Source organism: Sorex fumeus, unplaced genomic scaffold (genome assembly GCF_029834395.1).
Source record: "Sorex fumeus unplaced genomic scaffold, SorFum_2.1 ptg000034l, whole genome shotgun sequence".
NCBI classification, from domain to species: Eukaryota; Metazoa; Chordata; class Mammalia; order Eulipotyphla; family Soricidae; genus Sorex; species Sorex fumeus.
In genome coordinates this window covers 2,469,829-2,496,679 of record NW_026606091.1, presented here as the reverse complement: position 1 = coordinate 2,496,679, position 26,851 = coordinate 2,469,829, and the positions used below count along the sequence as shown (strand labels likewise).

General features: G+C 37.6%; 1 pseudogene; it reads left to right on the top strand.

Annotated features, from left to right (window-relative positions):
- LOC130026552 (casein kinase II subunit alpha-like) overlaps nucleotides 1–26,851 on the top strand; it is a 64,423-nt pseudogene that overhangs the window by 12,051 nt on the left and 25,521 nt on the right.

Below are 26,851 nucleotides of genomic sequence, written 5' to 3'. Positions count from 1 at the left end.
TCTTGCTAATCCTCAATAACTATTATTATATCACATTATTTTTATTCTTTTTAATGGTTTTCTTTGCTTTGTACTCAAGATCAATGATGTAGTCTTCAGCTTCTGCCATTATGCTGCTGAGCTCCTACTTAATTAAAAAAAAATTCAGTTCTTGTATTTTTCAGCTCATTGATTTCTGTTTGGATTTATCTCATATTCCTTTGTCCTTGCTGATTATTTTCCATTGATTTCCTCATTTAAGTGAACTTAATGGGGGTCATTGATTTGAAATCTTTTTCAGGAAGCTTTCCTTCACTTATCAGGATAGCTTCACTTGGTGGTCTTAGCAGGATTTTGTTATCATAGGTACTGGTGGATTCCTCCATTTCTTCATTTTATTTGGTGCTGTGTAATAGCTGGTAACAAGGGTTTATGATTAAGCAGGTTTGAGTGGTTTTTGGTGAACCATCCCTAAAAATTCGACCCACTGCCTGTATTTCTGAGTTTGTAGGAAACTGAATAATCACTGAGTGTTTGTTTTCAGTCACAGTGCTTTCAGAAGCTATAATGCAAAGGCAGGATACACCTGGACAGAGACCCAGCGTTCATATTTGTTGGTGTGCAAAAGCAGCTGTGATGCTAAATCAAGTGGGCTTGGGCAGCAACTGTGCATTCAGATGCCCAGAGGCACGCATGTACTAAGTTTCAACATAACTGGTCATCACTGAGGGTAGAGCATCACAAATGACATTTTTAAACCAAGTGTTCAAGGTTACCGGTACCTGTCAGACCCCAGGATATTATGGTCACAGTCCTAGGTATGGTGGGGAACCCATGTGGGTGATGGAGTTAAGAGCAGACACAGCCACAGAACACAGCATCCAGGAGCAACACTATTAATTATAACCTCCTTACTACACACTGAGAGCACTGTGAGCATTACACACCCCTTTTACTAACAAGCTATTTTTTAGTAGAACTGAAAAGTGTTTTCTGGCCAGTGAGGGTGAATATTTTTAACAATATTATGTAAATTGGGAGAGGCTGGGTAAGTCTTTTGCTAGACTTAAGCAGCTGTAGCATATGTTTCTCAGCCCTCAGTTATCTCACCTATTAGTTTTGGGATAGGTGGAGTTCACCTTAGTGATTTTCGCTTAGGGTGTATCACCATGAAACCGAGATCCAATATGAGGTTCAGCAATATCATGACAGATTTCTAGGGCGGCACCTGCTGATAACTGACCCTTGTATGTGTCCTATTGTTTCATTTCTTCCCCATTGTGGTATTGATAATGTAGAATTCTAGGACTGGAGTGCTTGATGCTCTCCACTCTGCTTTGCCGGGCAAAATTTCATTTTAGAAATCTTAATTATTGGTTATTGCTCCCTGATGTTTTTCCATTTCTTGGCAAACGCATTCTTCTAGGTGCTGTAGGGGCTCTCCTTCTGTTCACTGCTGTAGAAGTTTTGTTCATTGGCATATTAGGTGTGTATGTGTATAGTTTAATCTAATTTTTGGTGTAGACTTGTCTGTAATTTTTTCTTGGTTTTTTGGGTCACATCCGGTGATGCTCAGGGGTTACTCATGGCTCTGCACTCAGGAATCACTCCTGGCGGTGCTGGGGGGACCATATGGGTTGCCAGGGATTGAACCTGGATCAGTTCATGTGCAAGGCAAACGCCCCACCTGCTCTGGCCCCTTGTCTGTAATCATAGAAAGATTCAAACGCAACTTAATCAACTTGTTCCACACAGTGGAGACATTTTAATATAGTGATCTGCTTATGGATGTTAGTTTCTTGAAATTATGTCATGTGTGAATAATAGCACTGTAGCACTGTCCTCCTGTTGTTCATAGATTTGCTCAAGTGGGCCTAGAAACGTCTCCATTGTGAGACTTGTTGTTACTGTGTTTGGCATATTGAATACGTCACGGGTTGCTTGATAGGCTCTGCCGTGTGGGCAGGATATTCTCGGTAGCTTGCCAGCTCTCCGAGAGGGGTGGAGGAATCAAACCGAGTCGGCCCTGTGTAAGGTAAACGCCGTACCCGCCATGCTATTGCTCCAGCCCTGTATGAATAATATGCCATCTTTCACTATAACAGACATTTTTGTTTCTCTCGGCACAGAATACTTGTTAGGACACCGAATATATTTCTTTAATGAGAGATTCGGATGATTTGATAAAGTTAACCTTTATGATTGTTAGAAAGTTTTAAGAAAAATGCATATAATACCAGTGACAATATTTTATGTCATCAACCTTTATTGATTTACAATTTCACAATTTTCTAATATCTTCTAACTTTTAACAAATTTCCCATTTTGTATGTAATATATGTTTAATTCCAGACAGTAATTTAAGAACAATAAAAATGACTAATATCAGGCAGTAGGAAAACATCAAACTATTTAGTTTTTTTACTGAAACTCTAGCTACCTTCGTTCCCAAGTATCTTAGCAAGAGCATATTAAAAAAATTGAAAAAAATCCAAAATAACCACTAAATAAATTAAATCAGGCTAAAATATAGTAATTATACAATTTATATAGAATATTATAAATAATTCTAATCAGTAATACATATTGTAATAGATTCAGCAAAATGAATAATTTTTTCTATTTGCAATTAAAAATAAGGACATGGAGATAGTATGGTATCTTCATGAGACGTGGAGAAAATCCTGGGCATTACACCCCCTCCTCTGGTTTAGTCCTGGAGGTCCCTGAGTACCACTGGGTTGGTACTTGTGTCCATAGCACCCCAACAACCAATAAAATAAAATAAAAAGATTAGAAAGCAATCCAAGAAGAAATAATGGTAAATGGTATGGTGTAGAGCACAAATACAGCTAAATGCATGAGGAAATATTGATACCTGAGGCAGGGTTCATAGTGGTTGCATCAGAACTGAAGCAAAGACAAGAGTAAATTGAAGTTGGCTTCCTCAACCATTAAATGTTATTTCAATCTGGATTATTACACTATTAAAAATAAATACTCATGGCTGGAGTGACAGTCCAGAAAGTAGGGTATTTTGCTTGCACAAAGCCAACCCAGGCTTCATCCTCAATATCCCATTTGGTCCCCGAGCACATATAGGAGTTATTTCTCAGTGCAGAGCCAGAAATAACACTTAGCATCACTGGATTTTAGATGTGGCCCCCAAACAAATAAAGAAAATACTCACTTTTGAAAATGACATATTAGAGTTCACAAATTCCCTTTAATATGTAGATATTTGCTTGTTAGTTGTGTAGGACATTTGCCTTGAACACAGCCAACCCGGGTTGGATTCCTTCATCCCTTTCAGAGAGCCCAGCAAGCTACCAAGAGTATTCCGCCCACACGGCAGAGCCTGGCAATGTCCCTGTGGCATATTTGATATGCCAAAAACAGTCACAACAAGTCTCACAATGGAGACGTTACTGGTGCCCGCTCAAGCAAATTGATGAACAACGAATGGACAGTGCTACAGTGCTACAGTTGTATTGCTAGTGTTGAATTTTAATCAGTATTTAGGAAATGCTGTATAAATTATCTGATGAGATGTTATGGATTATTTTCTTGCAATGTCCTCTTATATCCTTCAAGGTTCCATAGCTTTAGCACCAGTGAAAACAAACAGGGAATTAAAACTGCATACTTTATTTTTGAATGATAATTTATGTCATTATAGAAATCATCTTTGCTAATAGCATCATGTACTAAAATCAAGAATTGTCCATTTATTTTCATATAAATATTCTAGACAGTGTTAGTGATTTCCAAGTAAATTTACCAATGACGAAACTTTGAAATTTAGTAATGCAAAATGTGCCTTAAATGTCTGAAATATGTAAAATTACGTGAAGAAAATGTGAATAAACTCTTAATCTTTCACTGTCAGTGATATAGTTTATAGTAGAATTTTTTGCATCTGTTATTTTATAATGGGTCAAAGGTTGTTTAGGTCTCATATGCATTTTTCTGAAAGGACAGAATGAATTAAAAAAAATGTCACTGCATTAATGTGTACTTCTTGGCTTCTTTGGCCATGCCCACATATCACAATTACTGCCAAAGCAATGCCATTGTGTGGCCTGTGATTCTCTGCCCATGTGATTTAGACCAATTCGTTTCCATGTTTGCAAGGTAATTATGTCCCTCCAAATGTCAACTAAATGATTTTGACATTCAAGATTTCTAACAGATTTTGAACACCATGTTATCTTTGCTATTTGTAATTCATATTCATTCAAAACACAGCCCCAACCATATTATATAAACCCATCTGCTGAGGTTTTCTACTTCCCCTGTTTCTAAACCATGCCAGTTAAAAGAGTTGCATTATTTGGAAACTTTATTTAATATTTCTGCTGTATATTTTAAAAAATTACTATTGATGGTGTAATATGGTAAACAGCGCTAATGTTTATGCCTTTTGGTAGACAAGTTAGCAGTTCGCTACCACCTGCAAAGTGCCAAAGACCTTATGTCCTTTCTAGTTCTCTTCCTTCCCCATCCTCATACAGTCTCCCAGTAACTTTTACCACAGTTCTATGGTCAGAGTCCAAGAGCTGTTTTCACTGGATACTCAAATATCTGGAACTTGCCTGCCTCTAACTCATTTTACCGCCATGACATACTCTAGTTCAACCCAAGAAGTAGAAAAGGGCAAGACTTCATGTTCATCTTTTTATAGATGAATAGTATTCTACTTTATTACACACACACACACACACACACACATACACACACACACACCACACTTTGCCATTCTTTATCCATTCATTGGTCATTGTGTATTTGGGTTATTCATTGTAGTAAATAGTGTTGCAATGAACACATCATATACGCACATTTTTTGAAATAATATTTTTTGTTCTTATTTTGGTTGTTTTGTTTTTTCTTTTTGGCTCACACCAGCGATGCACAGGGATTACTCCTGGTTCATACACTCAGGAATTACTCCTGGCGGTGCTCAGGGACCATATGGGATGCTGGGAATCAAACCCTGGTCGACCATGTGCAAGGCAAACATTCTACCTGCTGTGCTATTGCTCCGGCCCCATAGTTTTTGTTCTTTAGGTGAATGTCAAGGCATTGAACCATTGGATCATTGGGAATTATACTTTAAATTTTTGTTTTGTTTTGGGGAGCCACACTCCATGGAGTTCAGGACTTACTGATAGCTGTGCTAAGTGATCACTCTCACTGGTGCTGGGTAACCATATGCATTGTTGGAGGTTGGAGGTTGAACCAAAATCAGCAAGGCAAGGGAAGCACCTTACCATCTCTTTTGCTGTATTTTAAATTTTTTTGTGATTTCTATGTTCTGTTTTCTATGGAGGCTGAACCAGAAAACAGATCCACACATTGTGAACTGAGGTTTGTAAAAATATTTTAAAGATTTTTTTTGGCCTCTATATAGATTTTACCACTGGCAGGATATTCTGAGCATTACAAGGGAAGAAACACCAATGTAGCAATATAAATTATTAAAAATAAAATTAGTATTTTCGTGGAAATATATATTAGTTTCCTTTTGGAATCAATAGTACTTTTATAAACAATGAATTCCCTTATGAATTTTCTGGATTTTATTCTTTGTTTACATGTAAACAAAATACACACTGGTAAATACAATTATTAGAAGTAAAAAGATAAAAATTGAGGTATTATCTCTATATCCTGACATAACTGAGTCTTTATATGTTATACCTACATAAATACATACACATGCATTCACATATACAGAACAACTTGCTTTAGTAAAGAGTGACGAGGCAGAGAAATCATATGATGATATTGACAAGTTGTGATCATCTTAGGAACTTTTTGCAAGATATAATTTATTTTCCTATCCTGCAGTGTTTAGGGCTCTGCCTTCAGAGATCAGTCCTGGCAGACTTAGGGGACCAAATGGAGTGTTAAGGATTGAACCTGGGTTGGCAGCATGAAAGACAAGCATTGTGCCCACAGTACTATCAATCTGGAAACTTCTAAAAATATGTTAATAGTATTAGTTTTATAATAGTAAACAATCAATCGGATCGGCAAACATTTTTATTTTCATTGTACAACCAAGACATGCATTATAACGCAATGTTACTTCAGTAACATCTCTCTCCTCCAAAGAACCAACAACATTGCATCATATTTTGAGGTAACTAAACCCTTTGGAATAGTTCCTTACATTGTAATGTAACTATATGCTTGTCCTTATCAACCATAAGAATTTATGCTTTATTACCTGGCCTCTCTAATCATTTCTGAGGAAAATGATTTCTCACCACAAAATGAATATATGCCTGATGCGACTCACTCAAGAAATATAGTGCTGCAGTTTGATCACAAATCAATGCTAGTAATTTTATCTGTCCCTGTGAATTACAGTTTAATGCTGATGTTAGAATCATGACAGTTACTTCTGATTGGGAAATGCAAGGGCCTCAAATTTAATCACTAAAAAAGAGTTTTGTTGAGGAAATATTGGTTTACAAGGTAAAAGTTTGCATGTTTTATGGGTGCAAAGTCTTAGCTACTTTTAATGCTAATTGCTGACCTTTAGATGAAAAAATTCCTTGTCCCAGACCCTTGTAATGAAGACTTTCCCATCAAAAAATATTATTAGAAAAAGACCATCATTCATTGACTTTCCTTTGAACAACAAATTTTCAAAGCATCATTTCAGTATACCCATGACACAAACTTTTGCATCAATAAAGTTCTATTAGGTTCTTATTTACTTGGGCAAATAAATTTCTATGACTATATTTTTTGAAGTAGCTCATTAAATTATAGAATAATGCCTTAATAGTACTCAGAACTCTATAAAGTTCCATATTTATGTGTACTCAACTGTTTTCTTCAGTGAAATAAAATTATTTAGAATTATTTACTTTTCATTTGTTTGTTTGCTTGTGGGTGACACTCAGCATAGCTCAGTGCTCTAGACTCAGGGACCACTCCCAGCAGTGCTCGTGGAGACATTTGGAAAGGCCTGGGATCGAGCTTGGTTCAGTGAACATGTGAGGCAAGTGCCTTACCTGATTTACTATGGCTCTGTCCACCACCCACACACCCCAAATATATTTTTCTTTTTTTCTTTTTTTTCTATAGTTTTGCTAAGGAAACTAGTTAGCTCTCTCTCCATATCCCCTTTTCTGCCATTTTCACTCCATCTATCTTCCATTTAACTTGACATAATCTTCTGTACTTTTCTGACATTTCCTGAGCAGTTTCATTATCTCATTTTACAGTTCACAGATAAATTCTTTGCCATACACATCCTCAATCTATTGTTCAACACCAATTTTCAAAGCTCTGTAAAAGTATATTTTTATGTCCTATATTTTCAATATGATCTAAATCTTCATTCATATTCCCATTTCCCCACTCTTTGAAAATATTCTTTGTCAACTTTAATTCTTTTTCTATTTAGAATGCAAATGTGCCTTTTCAAAACATGCTTTTCAGGATAACTTTTCAAATATTTGAGCTCTGTTGATGTCTTTGATTTTCCCCTGAAAACTTCTGTTTTCCTACCAGTATCAGTTATATTGAATTTTTATGCCAAGGGTTAAGGCAAAGCCCTAGATTTGACTGAACCTTGAGTTAAGATTGGAAAATAATTGAGCATTCTGGTGAAGTGCTTCTGGAGGTATAATCTCAGATTTATTGTTATCCATGTGTTTCCTCTTCAGAGATTTCGGCTCTCAGATCGACACATTTTCTGAGTTTAATGAGATTTGGGTGTGTATGTTGGCATGCAGGCAGTTTAAGAAGATATTGAGGGTCATCAGAAATATTGTACTGCTTGCTGATTTACTAACAGCATACTTCAGAATCTTCTATCAGCTAACATTGCATACAGGCATGGAAAAAGTGATGTTTTCAGTCTTTCTGTAGCCAAAGAAACAAGCATATTCCAAAAATACTTTCTCAAAAAGAAATTATCTGTCTTTCTTCTACTATATGTGGACATCTCTCTAGAATGGTACTCAAATCCACTTATTCTCCTTGAAATAAAGATTTTTCAATGTTTTCAACAGCTTTCCCAATTTATCAATTTTTGACACATTTCGAAAATATCATTGGAATGAGGATTAGGGAGGAAGCCTGCAGCTCTTATTTGTCTGCCATTTTATCCGTGGTAGCATTTATGTGTTTATATTTTTCTTTCCTGCTGAAGAGAACATGATAGCTTTAATCAGACATAGGGCAGCCATAAAGTACATGCAATTTCTTTAGCACTTGTCCCCGAGGGACAAAGAACAACTTCTAGTGAGAAAAAAAACAAAAAGCAATAGTTATCATCAAGCAAATACATAAGTAGGGTTGTGATTGTTTGGTGTGATTTTCAGATTCAAAGAAAGTTGGTGTATATAATTTTCCTTAAATAAAATATTGCGTATATTTTTAGATTCTCTTTACATGTTGTATATTTTTAAAATTTACTTTCTCAATTATTCTAATGACTCTGCATGCAGATAACTTAAGACCTATAATTTAGCTTCCGTTAACATTAAGTGGAGAAACCAGAAGTTGGAGAATTTTGCTTAGAGATTATTGCAATATAAAATTACTGAATTCTGAATTATAGTTACTTCTTTATTACATATTAATTTTACTTATTTAATTATCTAGTCATCTTGATAACTAACTAACTAATAAATAAATAAATAAACAAACAAACAAATAAATAAAGATGACTACCAGTTAGTCCAAAAATTAGGCCAGGGAAAATACAGTGAAGTAGTTGAAACCATCAACATAACAAATAATGAAAAATTTACTGTTAAAATTATCAAACCAGTGAAAAAGAAGAAAATCAAGCATGAAATAAAGATCTTGAAAAATTTGCAAGGTGGCCCTAACATCATTACATTGGCAGACATTGTAAAAGACCCTGTGTCACGATCCTCTGCCTTGGTTTTTGAAAATGTAAACAACACAGACTTCAAGCAATTGTACCAGACATTACCAGACTATGATATTTGGTTTTATGTATATGAGATTCTGAAAGCCTTGGATTACTCTCACAGCATGGGAGTTATGCACAGAAATTAGAAGCCCCATAATGTAATAATTGATCAGGAACACAAAAAGTTATGGCTAAAAGATTGGGGTTTGGTTGAATTTTACCATCCTGGCCAAGAATGCAGTATTCGGGTTGCTTCTCAATACTTCAAGGGTCATGAACTTCTTGTAGACTATCAGATGTATGATTATAGTTTGAATATGTGGAGCTTGGGTTGTATGCTGGCCAGTATGATGTTTTGGAAGGAGCCATTTTTCCATAGACATGATAATTATGATCAATTGGTGAGGATATCCAAAGTTCTGGAGAAAGAAGATTTTTATGACTATATTGACAAATAAAACATTGAATTAGATACACGTTTCAATGATATTTTGGGCAGGCACTCCCGTAAGCAATGGGAGTGCTTTGTCCACATTGAAAACCAGCATTTTGTCAGACCAGAGGTCTTGGATCTCCTGGATAAGCTGCTACCATATGACCATCAGTCATGGCTCACTGCAAGAGAGGCCATGGAGTACCCCTCTTTCTACCCTGGTGAAGGATCAGGCTCGAATGGGTTCATCTAGCATGGCTGGAGGCAGTACGCTAGCCAGAAGCACTAATATGATGTCAGTACTATAAAATAAAGCTCCTGAAAGAGAGAAAAGCAGTATTTCCCTCTCGGAGAGCCTAGCAAGCTACCAAGGGAATCTGGCCTATAGGACAGAGCCTGGCAAGCTACCTGTGATGTACTCAACATGCCAAAAACAGTAACAATGACAGTCCTCATTCCCCTGACCTTGAAAGAGCCCCCAATATGCCATCGGGCTATAGCAGCAGGTGACAGGGACGAATGAAGACGTTACTGGTGCCTGCTCGAGCAAATAAATTAATAACAGGATGGCAATGATACAGTGATACAGTGATAATTATCTAGCACTGTAGTAGTATAGCACTGTCCTCCCATTGTTCATCGATTAGCTCGAGCTGGAACCAGTAGCATCTCCATTGTGAGACTTGTCGTTACTGTTTTTGGCATATCGAATACACCACGGGTCGCTTTCCAGGCTCTGCCCTGTGGACAGGATACTCTCGTAGCTTGTTGGGCTTTCCAAGAGGGAAGGAGGAATCAAAATCAGGTCGGTCGCGTACAAGACAAACATCTCAGCATCCCATATGGTCCATGAGGCAGCCAGGAGTAATTCCTGCATGCAGAGTCAGGAGTTTCCCCTGTGCATCGCAGGGTATGGCCCAAAAAACAAAAATAAAAATAAAAATAAATAAAAAAAGAAAGAGAAGAATCACCTTCCAATGTATGGAACAAATTTTGTAAGATCTAGACCGGAATGCCTAGTGAAGGCCGTAGCCGATTTATATTTATGGATTAGAGTCATGGGGTTTAAAAATTACATAGAATAAAATTTAATGCCAGGTTCCTTGGAAATTTTTAGGAAAAATAATATGGGAGAGTAAAATTGCACCTCTAAAGGTCCAAATTTGGAGAGGTAAGTTAAAAACTTTAAATGATTTTTCAGAAATTATCTAGTCATTGTGAAATTTTAAATGTGTGCAATTTTCACTGATCAGTTATGTTTCTCCCTTTCTAAAGAAAGAAACTGAGGATCATTGAATGTGTTAGTATGTTATTTTATTCTTTAAAAAAAAAAGAGTTTCTCTGATTTTCAAGTCAAGCACCTGTATATTCTTTTCCTAACAGTAAAAATCTAATAACAATTATTATTTGTTTGGGAACCACAACTGGTGGTGCTCAGAACTTTCTGTAGTTTCTATTAGCACTGTTTAGCATTGTCTTCCCATTGTTCATTGATTTGCACAAGTGGGCATCAGTAACGTCTACATTGTGAGACTGGTTGTTACTGTATTTGCCATGTCAAATATGCCATGGGGAGCGTGCCAGGCTCTTTCATATGGGTGGGATACTCTCAGTAGCTTGCCGGGCTTCCTGAGAGGAACAAACAAATTGAACCCGGGTTGGCCACATGCAAGGCAAACGCCCTACCCGCTGTGCTATCACTTCAGGAAATGGGAATCAGAGTCAGCAAAGTACAAGACAAAAGCCTAAACTCCTATACTATCTCTATACCCATTATAATTCTGTCACTATAAAAATTTCCATACAGATGATTCACGGGAAATTATTTTTTAAAAATTCTTTTACTAGTGAAACACAATGAGGTACAGTTTTAGACTTACAAATTTTTTGCTTGGGTTTCAGTTATACAATGATAAAATACCCATCCCTCCACCAATACCCATTCTCCACCACCACTGATCCCAGTATCCCTCCCATCCCCCAGCCCCTCCATCCACACAGCCTCTGTGGCAGGGCATTCCCTTTTGTTCACTCTCTCCTTTTGGGTGCTATGGTTTGCAAAAGAGGCATTGAGTGGCAATCATGTTCGGTCTATAGTCTATAGTCTATAGTCTACTCTCAGCACGCATCTCCCATCCTGGGAGGATCCTCCCAACACCCTTTATTTGGTGCTTCCTTCTCTATCTGAGCTGTCTTTTTTTTCCTAGAATGTGTGGCTGGCCTCCAAGCCATGGAGTAAACCTCCTGGTACTTATCCCGGCTATTCTTGGTTGTTAGTCTCCTATTTTGTTACTTTATGTTCCTCAGATAAATGCAATCTTTCTATGTCTGTCTCTCTCTTTCTGACTCATTTCGCTTAGCATGATACTTTCCATGTAGTACCACTTGTATATAAATTTCATGACTTTATCTTTTCTAATAGCTACATAGTACTCCATTGTGTAGATGTATCAGAGTTTCTTTATGCAGTCATCTGTTGTTGGGCACTCAGGTTTTTTCCAGATTCTAGCTATTGTAAACAGTACTGCAATGAACACACAAGTGCAGATGTCACTTTGACTATACCTTTTTTGCCTCTCTGGGATACATTTCCAGGAATGGTATTGTTGGGTCCAATGGGAGCTCAATTTTAATTTTTTTGAGTATTGTCCATACTGTTTTCCAAAATGACTGAAGTATTTGGCATTCCCACCACCAATGAAGGAGGGACCCTTTCTCACCACATCTGCACCAACACCACTTGCTTTTGTTCTTTTGAATGTGGGCCAATCTCTGCAGTGTGAAATGATATCTCATTGTTGTTTTGATCTGCATCACCCTGATGATTAATGATGTAGAAGCATTTTCTCATGTGCCTTTTTGCCATTTGGATTTCTTCTTTGAGAAACTTTCTGTTCATTTCGTCTCCCCATTTTTTTGATGGGGTAGGATGTTTTCTTCTTTTGGAGTTCAACAAGTACTTTGTATATCCTTGATGTCAATCCCTTGTTGGATGTGTATTGGGCAAATATCCTTTCCCATTCTGTAGACTGTCATTGTACTTTGGTCACTGTTTCTTTGGAGGCGCAGAAGGTTCTTAGTTTAAGATAGTCCCATTTGTCATCTCTGTTTTCACTTGCTTGGCCAGTAGTGTGACATCTTTGAAGATACCATTAGCTTCAATGTCATGGAGGGTTTGGCCCACGTTGTCTTTAATGTACCTTATGGATTCTGGTCTGATGCTGAGGTCTCTAATCCATTTTGATCTTACTTTTGTACATGGTGTTAGGCAGAGATCTGAGCCCAGTTCCTTGCATGTAGCTGTCCAGTTTTGCAGCACAATTTGTTAAAGAGGTTTTGCTTGCTCCACTTCATATCTCTTTCTCTCTTACTAAAGATTAGATGAGCATATGCTTGAGGGGAGATGTCAGTATATTCAACCCTCTTCCATTGGTCTACAGCACTGCCTTTGTTCCACTACCATGCTGTTTTAATTATAACTGCTTTGTAGTACAGTTTGAAGTTAGGGAGTTTTATTCCTCCCATTTTCTTTTTCCCAAGAATTGCTTTAGCTATTCTTGGGGGATTATTGTTCCATATGAATTTCAATAGTGCTTGCTCCACTTCTTTGAAGAATGTCATGGGTATCATTATAGGGATCACATTGAATTTGTACAATGCTTTGGAAAGTATTGCCATTTTGACAATGTTAATTCTCCCGATCCAGGAGCAGGGGAAATCTTTCCATTTCCTCCTGTCCTCTTTTATTTCCTGAAGTAGTGTTTTGTAGTTTTCTTTGTACAGGTCCTTTAATTCCTTAGTTAAGCTAATTCCTAGTTGACTTTCTGGGGCACAATTGTGAATGGAATTTTTTTTCATGTCACTTTCTTCTCTATCACTATTTGCGTATGGGAAATCCATGGACTTTTGGGTATTGACTGTATAGCTTGCAACTTTACTATACGAGTCTATTTTTTCTAGGAGTTTCTTGGTAGAGGTTTTAGGGTTCTCAATTATAATATCATATCATCTGTGAACAGTGAGAGCTTGATTTTTCCCTTTCCTACCTGGGTGTCCTTAATATCTTCATTTGCCTAATCTCTATTGCAAGTATGTCCAATACCATATTGAACAGCACTGGAGAGAGTGGGCATCCTTGTCTCGTCCCTGATCTTAGGGGCAAGGCTCTCAGGCTTTCCCCATTGAGGATGATGTTTGCTGTAGGTTTGTGGTAGATGGCTTTGACTATATTGAGGAAAGACCCCTATATCCCCATTTTGGCAAGGGTTTTCATCATAAACGTGTGCTGGATCTTGTCAAATGCTTTCTCTGCATCTACTGATATGATTATATGGTTTTTATCTTTTCTTTTGTTGATATGATGGATTATGTTGATTGATTTTGGAATGTTATACCATCCTTGTATTCCCGGGATGAATCCCACTTGGTCATAGTGTATGATCTTTTTGATGAGTTGTTGAATTCTATTTCCTAGTATTTTGTTGAGAATCTTCACATCTGTGTTCATCAGGGATATAGGCCTGTAGTTTTCTTTTCTTGTGATGTCTTTGTTTCCTTTTGGTATTAGAGAGACATTGGTTTCATAGAAACTGTTTGGGAGAGTTTCTGTTTCTTCAATTTCCTGGAAAAGCTTGAGAAGAACTGGCAATACATCCTCTTTAAATGTTTGGAAAAATTCGCAAGTGAATCCATCTGGACTGGGGTTTTGTTTTTGGGAATACTTTTGATTACAGTTTTGAGTACAGTGCGTTATTCACTTCTATTCCTTGATGTTAATAGGTCTATTCAGGTACTCTGGATTTTCTTGATTCAGCCTTGGGAGATTATAGGAATCAAGGAATTTATCCATTTCTTCTAGGTTCTCTTGTTTCATGGCATACAGTCTTTCAAAGTAGTCTCTTATTATCTTCTGAATTTCTTTGGTTTCTGTTGTGATATCCCCCTTCTCATTTTCAATTCGGTTTATTAAGGTTCTCTCTCTCTCTTTATTTGTGAGTGTTGCTAGTGGTTTATCTATCTTATTTATTTTCTCAAAGAACCAGCTCTTGGTTTAATTGATCTTTCAGATTGGTTTTTTTTTTTTTGGTTTCCATGTCGTTGATTTCTGTTCTATGTTTTATGATCTCTTTACTTCTGCCTGATTTGGGCTCCTTCTGTTGATCCTTTTCTAAAATCTTGAGCTGTGAAGTCAAGTTGTTTATGTGCATCCTTTCTGCTGTCCTAGATATGCTTGCAGAGCTATATATTTTACCCTTAACATGGCTTTAGCTGCATCTCATAGGTTCTGGTAACTTTTCTCTTCATTCTCATTTGTTTCCAAGTGTCTTTTGATTTTGTCCTTGACTTCCTTCCTGACCCACTCGTTGTTCAACATTGAGCTGTTTAATTTCCAGGTGTTTGATTTGGCTCTCCGTGTCTGTGCGTGATTCACTTCTATTCTCAGTGCATCATGGTCTGAAAAGATTGTTGATACTATTCCTATCTTCCTGATTCTATTGAGGTATGTTTTGTGTCCTATGGTCTATTTTGGAAAATATTCCGTATGCACTGGAGAAGAATGCGTACTCTTTCTTTTTGGGGTGTAAAGCCCTCTATAGCTCTATAAGCCCTCTCTCTTCTATTTCTTCTTACAAAGGCAATGTTTCCTTGTGGAGTTTTGCTCTTGTTGATCTATCCAGAGGTGATAAGGAGATGTTGAAGTCTCTGGCTACTATTGTGTTGCTAGCAATGTCCTCCTTAAAATTCGTTAGCAGTTGTTTTGAATATATAGCTGTCCCCTTATTAGGTGCGTATACATTTAAGAGTGTGATTTCTTCCTGTTGTACGTATCCCCTTGATGAATAGAAAATAGACTTCGCTGTCCCTTCTAATCTTTTTCATCCTGAAATTGATGCTTGTTGGAGTACAAGGAGCTTAGGTTTATCAGGTTGCACCCATCACAGTGCTCCCAAGTCACTCCCATTCCTTTGTTTGTCTGTGACCACTTATTTGTGCTCTCTTCCCCAACCAATTTGCAAGGTCTCATCCTTCTTAGACACTGAAGCTGTACTGTAAGTTAATATTGACTTTCTCCTCACCTTATGTCTTTTGAATAGTTTACTGTAATACAATGGCCTATTTGTATAGATACAGGAAGACAATTAATTAATATTATGCTTAATAACTTAGGATTTAATTGGCCTTGAATATTTTTCACTCCTGGGCATCTGCCCTTTCAACTTAAGTCTCAGTTGCCCTCACTTCCTAGCACCCCAAAAGCAGGGTCCCGACGTGGAACTGGATGGAACCAGGGCAAGCCGGTAAGTTATGCGCTACCCTGGCATTGCGATGGGCCAGGTCAAGGTGCCACGATTCTTAACTATAGGTTAAGAGTTTGATCATCGGCAAATGCTGTCATGATCCAAAAGTAACGATGAGACTAGGACCCTGCTGCTAGGAATAGGAAAGATATTTGGCCTGAGCACTGCAGTCTGAGATCGAGATGGCCCTGGGAGAGCAATTCTATAAGCTCAAAGTTTTTCTTACTGTGTCCATACAAAATGATTTATATTATGTATGCTTATATGTTGGTCGGACAAGGAGAGGAGAAACACATCCAGGGACATCTGTTCTAGGGTGGGTTGATCTGTCCTAGAAGCAGTTTTCCTGTGTGTCCTGACTAGCTTGGATGAGACTGAACTTTTCTCCCCTTCAAACTGCTTTCAGTAAATGATTTCAGTATGTTGAGGCAGTTTCCCTTATCTCACAGGAACCTAGCTGGTCTTAGGTATGCAGATCCCAGGTGCTAAACCAGGCCTGATACTCGGGATGTAGATGCCTGGCTCCAGGCAGGCTGATCTTGGAGATGTAGATTCCAAACTCTAGCAGACTGGTCTTTGTTGTGCTAATCCAAGTGCTTGTAGCTTGTAAAAAGTGAGGCCAGGATTACTGGCCTGCAGATGTAAAGAAACAATGTGGATGTAAAGAAACAATGTATGGTTTGCCTCCTCAATGTTCTTTCTGTAACTCCTTTTGATGACATCACTATATTGAGCCCTTTAGAGGTACTATGATCTATATAAGTGAGATTTCAGGGCTCTGGGGGGAGGGGACACGTGCGTCAGAGAACCTGGGAAGATGGGGCTGAGGACAGAAGCTGAGAGAACAAAGGAGCACGCGCTTGAGAGATCCTGGGTCCTCTATGACATACATTTCTTCTATGTAATAAACTGCTACTAAGACCAACCAGCCTGGCCCTTGTTTCCTTCCTCCGCCTGACCATCGACCTCCCTGGAGCGGGGAAACGGCCTGAGACTACGGCACGCAGGCAGCGGGAGAGATAGGCCGCTGCCGCCCCCTTGCCCGCCCTTTTTTGTGTGTTTACACAGATGTTGTCGGATACTAGTATGGCCACACCAGCTTTTATGAGGGAACTATTTGCTTTGCAGGATTGTTTTCCATCCTTTAACTTTGAGTCTGTGTTTGCTCTGACTGAGGAGATGAGTTTCTTGTAGGCAGCAGAATGTTGGGTTCTGTCTCTGAATCCATCTTTCCACTCTGTGTCTCTTAATTGGTGAATTTAGACCGTTGATGTTGAGATTATTATTATGGGGTTTTGTGCCATCTCTCTGTAATAGTGTTTTGTACTTGTAGGGTTTGTCTTGTTTTATAGTAGCCCCTTAGTCCTTCTTTTAGGTTTGGTTTTGAGTCTGTGAAGTTCCTGAGCTGCTGTTTATCTAGAAAATATTGTATTGTTCATTTGAGTTTGAGTGAGAGTTTAGCCAGATAGAGTATTCTTGGTGAAGTGTTCATTTCAGTGAGTTTTTTTCCCCACTATATCCCACCATTGTCTTCGGGCTTGGAGGGTTCCTTCTGATAGGTCTGCTGTGAATCTAAGGGGTGCTCCTTTGTATGTGATTTCCTTCTTTGCCCTTGCTGCTTGCAGTATTGTGTCTCTATCGGCAGCATCGGCGGCATTGACCATTCTAGCTATGATATGTTTTGGAGTGTTTTTGTTAGGGTCTCTTTTAGCTGGCATCCCTGAATGTGAATGGCTGTATTGTCGAGTTCTGGGAACTTTGCAGCAATGATTTGTTTTTCATTGGGATTGTTTCCCTGAGCTTCTGGTACTACAATGCTTCTAATGTTGTTCCTCTTGGAATCATCTCCTAGGACTCTGATTTGCTCTTGAGCTATTTTGAGGTCTCTTGCCATTGTTTGTTGTTTCCTGTTGGCTTGGTGCAGCTAATCTTCTAGCTCACTGATTCTGTCTTCAGCCGTGGTCATTCTACTGTTGAGAGCACAGACTGAGTTTTTTTTATTTCATCCACGGAATCTTTAATTCGTGACATTTCTGTGTGTAGCTTTCCAATTTCTACTCTCATTTCTTCCTGTATTTTCTCAATTGTGTGATCCATTGTTTCTTTCATGTCCTCCTTCAATTTACTGGATATCTGTCTGTTTCATTGAGTTCATTGAACATCTTCATGACTTCATATCTGAATTCTTTCTCAGAGAGGTCCCTTAGGTGAGTAGCACTTACTGAGGCTTCTGGACTCTTTTCATTGTCCTCCCCAGGTGGTGTAGATTTACGTTGTTTCTGCATGTTGTTGTGTAGGTATGGGAACTGTGATGTTACACCAGATTTCTTGGTATGACTAAAGTACTGGCGGCCACATAACCATTGGCTCGCCTCAAATTAGGCCATGCCCACTTCTACCGAAGCCACACCCACTTCTGAAGAGGCCACGCCCTCACGGGAACCTGGTGTGTGGTGGCGACAAAGGCTAGGTTGGGAAGAAGACTGGTACAGAGTTGGGGATAAAGAGGAAGAGGCTCAGGTCTGCTTTCATCCCAGTGTCCTAGAGGACGCCTGGGGCTTTGCATGGTGAAAACCAAGTCCCGGGTTCGAATACTGGCGGGCAGACTGACCTGGGGAAGAGGTCCAGCACAGCATTGGGGATGTAGAGGAAGAGGCTCGGGTCTGCTTTTGTCCCAGGGTCTTAGAGGATGCCTGGGGCTTTGCACGGTGAAAGCCAAGTCTCGGGTTTAAATACTGGCAGGCAGACTGACCTGGGTGGGGAAGAAGTGGGAATGATCTTTTAAATATTAAAACAATTTGTTGCCATCTAAAGGTTTTCCCCTACGTTTTAATAGTACAATATATTTTGCTAAGTATTTTCTTTTGAAACCCAAATTTTGTTTTAATCATAAAATAATCACAAAATTTTGTAATTAAAATTTTGATCAAATTTGTCTAAAGATCAATGTGTTTTTTTTTTTTTTTTTTTTACTTTTTTTTTTTCCCCCTTTATTTTATTTTATTTTTTTTAAAGTTGTAGATTTACAATTTTTTGTGCTTTGGTTTCAATTATACAATGATCAGATACCCATCCCTCCACCAGTGCCCATTTTCCACCACCATGGATAATATCCCTCCCACCCCCATCCCCCCATCCCCCCGTCTCTGTGGCAGGGCAATCCCCTGTGTCCTCTCTCTCCTTTTGGGTGTTGTGGTCTGCAAAAGAGGCATTGAGTGGCAAACATGTTCAGTCCATAGTCTACTTTCGACATGCATCTCCCCTCCTGGGAGGATCCTCCAAACATCCTTTATTTGGTGCTCCCTTCTCTATCTGAATAGCCCTTTCCTCTAGGATACCCGGCTGGCCTCTAAGTTATGGAGTAATCCTCCTGGTGCTGATCTCAGCTATTCTTGGGTATTAATCTCATACTTTGTTACTTTATATCCCCCAGATGAATGCAATCTTTCTATGTCTATCCCTCTCTTTCTGACTCATTTCGCTTAGCATGATACTTTCCATATTGTACCACTTGTATGTAAATTTCATGACTTCATCTTTTCTAAGAGCTACATAGTACTCCATTGTGTAGATGTACCAAAGTTTCTTTAACCAGTCATCTGTTCTTGGGCATTCGGGTTTCTTCCAGTTTCTGGCTATTGTAAAGAGGGCTGCAATGAACAAACAAGTGCAGATGTCACTTCGACTATACATTTTTGCCTCTCTGGGATATATTCCCAGGAGTGGTATTGCTGGGTCAAACGGGAGCTCAATTTCTAATTTTTTGAGAATCGTCCATACTGTTTTCCAGAAGGGCTGAACCAGTGGACATTCCCACCAACAGTGAAGGAGTGTCCCTTTCTCGCCACATCCACGCCAGCATCGGTTGCTTTTGTTCTTTTGAATTTGGGCCAGTCTCTGAGGTGTGAGATGGTATCTCATTGTGGTTTTGATCTGCATCTCCCTGATGATTAATGATGTAGAGCATTTTCTCATGTGCTTTTTTGCCATTCGGATTTCTTCTTTGAGAAAGTTTCTGTTCATTTCATTGCCCCATTTTTGGATGGGGTTGGATGTTTTCTTCTTGTGGAGTTTAACCAGTATTTTGTATATCCTGGATATCAACCCCTTGTCAGATGTGTATTCGGTGAATATCCTTTCCCATTCTGTAGACTGTCTTTGTATTTTGGTCACTGTTTCTTTGGAGGTGCAGAAGCTTCTTAGTTTAAGATAGTCCCATTTATCTATCTCTGTTTTCACTTGCTCGGCCAGTGGCGTGGCATCTTTGAAGATACCATTAGCTTCAATGTCATGGAGGGTTTTGCCAACTTTATCTTCAATGTACCTTATGGTTTCTGGTCTGATGTTGAGGTCTTTAATCCATTTTGATCTTACTTTTGTACATGGTGTTAGGCAGAGTTCTGAGCCTATTTTTTTGCATGTAGCCGTCCAGTGATGCCAACACAATTTATTAAAGAGGCTTTCCTTACTCCACTTCACATTACTTGCACCTTTATCAAAGATTAGATGAGCATATGATTGAGGAGAGATGTCAGTGTATTCAACCCTGTTCCATTGGTCTGCAGTTCTGCCTTTGTTCCAGTACCATGCTGTTTTAATTATTACTGCTTTGTAGTACAGTTTGAAGTTCGGGAGGTTGATTCCTCCCATTTTCTTTTTCCCAAGAATTGCTTTAGCTATTCGTGGGGGCTTATTGTTCCATATAAATTTCAAGAGTGTTTGCTCCATTTCTTTGAAGAATGTCATGGGTATCCTTATAGGGATTGCATTGAATTTATACAATGCTTTCGGTAGTATTGCCATTTTGACAATGTTAAGTCTCCCGACCCATGAGCAGGGGATATCTTTCCATTTCCTCATGTCCTCTTTTATTTCCTGAAGTAGCGTTTTGTAGTTTTCTTTGTACAGGTCCTTTACTTCCTTAGTTAAGCTGATTCCTAGGTACTTGATTTTCTGGGGCACAATTGTGAACGGGATTGTTTTTTTCATGTTGCTTTCTTCTCTCTCACTGTTTGCGTATAGGAAAGCCATGGACTTTTGGGTATTGATTTTATAACCTGCAACTTTACTATACGAGTCTATTGTTTCTAGGAGTTTTTTGGTGGAAGTTATTGGGTTCTCTAAGTAGAGTATCATATCATCTGCGAATAGTGAGAGCTTGATTTCTTCCTTTCCTACCTGAATGCCCTTAATATCTTTTTCCTGCCTAATCGCTATTGCAAGTACTTCCAGTACTATATTGAACAGCAGTGGAGAGAGTGGGCATCCCTGTCTCGTCCCTGATCTTAGAGGGAAGGCTCTCAGTTTTTCCCCATTGAGGATGATGCTTGCTGTAGGCTTGTGGTAGATGGCTTTAATTATGTTGAGGAAATTCCCCTCTATACCCATTTTGGCTAGGGTTTTCATCATAAAGGGGTGCTGGATCTTATCAAATGCTTTCTCTGCATAAAGATCAATGTTTTGAAACTAAAGCTCAACATATCAAATGTATAAAAACATACTTTATTAATTTAAAGGTTAAAGGAAATAATAAACAAATGTTCTTTATTCCTTCTGGTATTTCACGCTACTTTATTAGTTTACAATTTAAGTTAATAAATTAAAAATAGCATGAATTCTAATTATTCTAAAATTGCTATTATAAATAATATAAAAAGTAGTCTATCATTTTCTTTTAAACAAATTAAAAATCCTTATTTTTTACATTATTACTTAACTAAGACCTCAGAATTATTTGGAGAAAAATAAAAACTGTCTTCTTGCCCAAATTTTTGATTTAGTTTTTAAATATCCATGAATTCTCATATTAAAAAAATAACTTTAAACTTTGAAAATATTGGGGTCTGGAGCAATAGTACAGTGGGGGGTCATTTGCCTTGCACGCGGTTGACCCAGGTTCAATTCCCCGCATCCATATGGTCCCCTGAGCACTGCCTAGAGTAATTCCTGAGTGCAAAGCAAGGAGGAACCCCTGTGCACTGCCGGGTGTGACCCAAAAAGAAAAAAAATCTTTGAAAATATTAGTGCATGTTTTTGTTTATGTAGAAATGGCAAGGTAATGATGCCTTAGAAAGGCATCATTTTTCATACATTACAACGTTATATAAGAAATAGTAAGAAAAAATACCATTAAAATTATACTTACTATTAATAATTATTTTTATAATTATAATAAACATTTTTACTCTTTTTAACGTTCTAATAACTTTACAATTAAAAATAGAGTACCATGCCTACGCTCCATTGATTTATTGCTTGTCTTAATTACTTTCTTATATCTTCTTTATACCTTTCTCCATCAAGATTTAAGCTCTAAGACTGCACCCAAGGGATCACTCTGCTTGCATTTAAGTTCAACCAGTGAAAAATGGTGTCAACATTTTTATTTACTCCCATCTATTTCTATATCCTTTTGCTTTCTTATTGAATCACAGTCAGATACAGTTACAAAATTGTTCATGATTGAACTTCAGTCATATAGTGTTCCAAACTTGTCCCCTGACCCATTTCTAATAGTCAAAATGTGTGAGGGATTTTTCATTATTCAACATCACACGATCTTGTTCATACATTATTCTTTCTGGAAGCTGGTAATTTCTTGTCCCTATTTCCCATTAATCCTATGGAAAATAAGCTCTTTGTATTTAGAAGAGAAATTTTCTGATTGCCCTTCACCTTTACACAGTACCATTGTGCCGATCACTTAATTGAGATTTTTAAAAAATATTTTTAGTATGTTAGTTTGGGGCTGATGACATAGTACAGCAGGTGAGATGCTTGCCTTCCACGTTTCTGACCCATTAATTCCACAGATAGTCCCATAGAGTCCCCTAAGCACCGTCAGGAATAATTCTGGAGCGCAGAGCCAGGAGCAACCCCTTAGTTTTGCCGGGTATGGCTCCAAATCAAAAACAGAATCAGGATATTAGTTTATTAACTTTAATTACAAAAAGACAAACATAGAGCCACAGAGATTGTACACCAATTGGGTACTTACCTTGCACACAGCCAACCCGTATCTGATCCAGGAACATCATAGATCATTTAGGGATCACCCTGAGCACCACCAGGAATCATTCCTGAGTGGGGAGCGAGGACTAATTCCTGAGGACTAGTTTTAGCCCATAAATGAACAAACAAAACCAAATGTATAGTCAAAACAATGAAACCCAGCAAATACAGTTCATTGATGCACTATTACTATTTTTACTAATTCCACATATCTTTCTAAAATATTTTCTCAATACCATAGATCACTGTCACTGTCCTCCCATTGTTCATTGATTTGCTGGAGTGGGCCCAGTAACAGCTCCATTGTGACAATTGTTACTGTGTTTGACATATTGAATATGTCATGGGTAACTTGCCAGGCTTTTGTTGTGCAGGCGAGATACTCTCGGTAGCTTGCTGGGCTCTCCGAGAGGGGTGGAGGAATCGAACTCGGGTCAGCCATGTTGGCCACTTGCAAGGCAAGCACCCTACCCGCTGTGCTATCGTTCCTGCCCAATAGCATAGATGTAAGAGGAAATTATCACTCCTTACACACTTGAAATTTGAGACAATGAGGCATTGGCAAATGCTCTGAGGCTACTTCTGATCTGGCTAACTATGTCTTAGCAATCATTCATCAAAAGATGTACACTTTGAAATGGAATAAACCATAATTTGGCTTTGTTTCTATAGGTAGTGTGTTTATGACTGTCCAGGCTGTCAATTATTCTAAATTTTGGGACGGCTTAAAACTAAATTGCCTGGACAATTGTTTCCGCCATTCAGTTATTTCCTGTGGAATTTGATGTTTAGCATACTGTGAAATAACTTTCAGGATGTTTGGGAAAATAGTCTCCCAGCAGCTTTCTTTATTTTTTTAAGCTGTCTGTTAAATTTTTATTTACACATGCATGAAGCAGATTGAATAAGCAGCAATTTCTTGTACTATCTTGATTCACATTTTGGGTGATAAAGGACAAGTCTACTGTGTACAAGAATCTCATTTACCCAAGATTTTAGATGATTCCCCCCCCCCGCCCCCAAGTGGAAATAAAATGTAGGGAATTCCATTTCCCCATATTTGAACTATGCAATTATTTTATAAAAGTCTATTATACATCTGTTCTGTAGATTATGATAAAAAATCTCTTGTCATTTTAGCAGCATTATTTGGTAATAAAAACAATTTTTGTAAAGCTTGGGCTTTAGCTTTTTGATATGACTTTCACATCATTTCACATCTTGATTTGAACTTGCTTTCATTTTTTTCTCAGAGACAGCAGGAAATCACATTAAATGCACAATAAATGTTTGTGTTGTGATAGGAAGTCATTGAAGAGTCTTTTAGAAGACACATCCAAATAAAGATAAGGTTTTAGGGAGCTGACAAGCATCAAATTATCAAACATGACTGTCAGCTGAATTATATATCTTTATCTTCTTGTTATTATATTGTTGAATTTGATTGTAACTCTGACTATTTTTCCTTCAGATGTGACCTTTTCACCATTTATGTTAGGAAAAAGTCATAAATCAAAATCACTAAACAGGACTAGGATTTCAGAACAGTTCATTGATATTTTAATTTTTATTTCATACATATAAAAGGATATTTCTATATCCTAAATTAGATAAAATTATTTTAATCGTTCTTTTTATCAGTCATTTGTAAAAGGATAATCTTTTTTAGACAAGGAAATCTAAATTAAGTGTGGAACCCCTCCTCTCTCCTACTTTACTCACCTTTAGTTCCCAGCAACATAGACAGATAAGACTGTCTAGCCATGGGAGAAGATGCCAGAGGCACAAGCTTGTTATTTAAATGCCAGGTGAACCTCTTTATAACAACTGTGCTTCAGGATACAAAGTTGTGCTCATCAGTTGCAGCTGAAACCTCTATATCCCGATTCCTCAATAGATCGCAATTTCATTCTGTCTCTTTAATTACACCTAGAAATTCTTTAAATTGTGCCTCTCTTTAGCAGTTGAGAAGAGTGTCTATAAGATTATGGTGGCCCAAATAGGAGGGAAAAGTGTACTTTACATGTCTAAATTAACAAGTTCAAAAAGGCTATGTGAAAAGAAACTTATGGTATGTGTATGAAAGACATTACAATATAATAATAATTTGGGTTCCTGATTATAAAGGAAATAGTGTTAGAGCCAACGATCTTCAATTTTTGTTTGTTTGGGGACCATACTCAGCATTATTTGGGAGGCATTCGTTTGGAGGACCATGCATTGCAGGTTCTGTGGATCAAACAAGGGTCTTCTGCATTGATAGAATGATTTAGTCCGTTGCTTTCAGCTATTTGTCCTCTCCTAAACTTTAAGATCTTTACTCATATTGCCAATGAGTATGGCAGATTAACAATTTCATTGTTGGTTGCATTTTCAAACTTTTGAAAATACAGGACATAAAGATGTATTGATTAATAAACTCACTTCTTCTCTCTCTCTTTTTTTTTGCTTTTTGGGTCACACCCAGCGATGCTCAGGGGTTCCTCCTGGCTCTGCCCTCAGGAATCACTCCTGGCGGTGCTCAGGGGACCATATGGGATGCTGGGAATTGAACCCAATTCGGCCACGTGCAAGGCAAACGCCCTACTTGCTGTGCTATTGCTCCAGCCTTACTTATTTTCTTTTTAAAAAATATCACTTATTTTAATTTTTCTTGGTTTATTTGGGTATTTTTTTTTTGCTTTTGGGTCACACTGGGAGTGCTCCAGTGCTACTCCTGGTTTGGTGCTTAAGTGTCACTCCTGGCAGAGTTTTGCTTCCATGTGGTTTTAGGGATTGTATTTGGTTGCCTGCATGGAAAACTTGTGCTCTAGTCTATTAAACGCTCTCTGGCCCTTAGAATCTTATTAAGAAATAAGATTCTACTAAGAAGTAGAGCAAAAGGTTGTATTGGAGTATTTAAAGAACAATTAAAGTTCAGCTTTGCTTATACTTTGTGAAATGAAGGAAATTCAGTATCACTCATATTTATTATTTAGACATATGCTGATTCTTTCCTTAGGCCAGTTTCTCTTTTAATTTGTTTGCATAAGTAATATCACTAGGCACAAAAAACAAAACTACTAGAAGTAGTTTGTTGGGATAGGTGATTTATATCAAGAAAAATGTCTGTTTATAAATCTTTTTCCATTTTTATTAGCCATTTGAAAAATTGTGAGTAAAAATTTATTTTAAGCATTAACAACTAATTATGACTCTTTTGAGTTTTAAAAATTTTTTCCAACATTCACAGTTACCTGCATCAAAACAAAACTCGGGTATTTAAATTCTCATGTCACAAATGGTTAAATACTTTAACTGAAAGTTTAGAATCAATTATTTGAACTATTGGAACATAATTATTATAAAAGTTAGCAAAGAAAATGAGTAAATATTATTTATTTCATATTTCAGCTGTTATGAATGTATTGTTTCTTTAGGGTTTTGTAGTTAATCATGTATTAACTGTTGCTAATTAATCATATATAAGTAGATTTACATGTATTAGTAGTGCTTGCTAAGAACCTTTTTCTATAAACTACCTGATTTTATATATCAGCAATATATATATATAAAATATATATATTTTATATATCAGCAATCCTAAATCAAAGAAATTTCTTATTTCATAACCATCAAATAAGTTACTAAAATTCAAAAAATCTATTAAAATATTTTTACTTATTTAAGGTAAAATAAGTATTGAATATGCCAAACACAGTAACAACAAGTCTCACAATGGAGACGTTACTGGGCTCACTCGAGCAAATCGATGAACAATGGGAGGACAGTGACAGTGACAGTATTTATGGAAACAAGTTAAGAAGTTTACCCTTTAAACTTCTGTGCACACTGGAAACAATCTAGGATTAAATAATAGGAGGAAAGAAGAGCAACTATATAAAATAATTCTTACTTTTACTATTGATCCCTACCTAATAAATGGTGCTTAAAAATAAAATCTTGATTCTGGATCACCTAGGTTTGTACCCAAAAAATATTCATAGACACTGCTATTTTGAGCAAAAATCAACAACAACTACTGAGTAGCACTGTACTCCCATTGTTCATTGATTTGCTCGAGCGGGCCCAGTAACATCTCCATTGGGAGACTTGTTGTTACTGTGTTTGGCATATCCAATACATCATGAGATACAGGAACAGAAAAAAATGAAATTCTTTTTGTTTGTTTATTTTGGTTATGGTTTTGTTTTGTGGTTAATGGGGGGGGGGTAGGGTGAC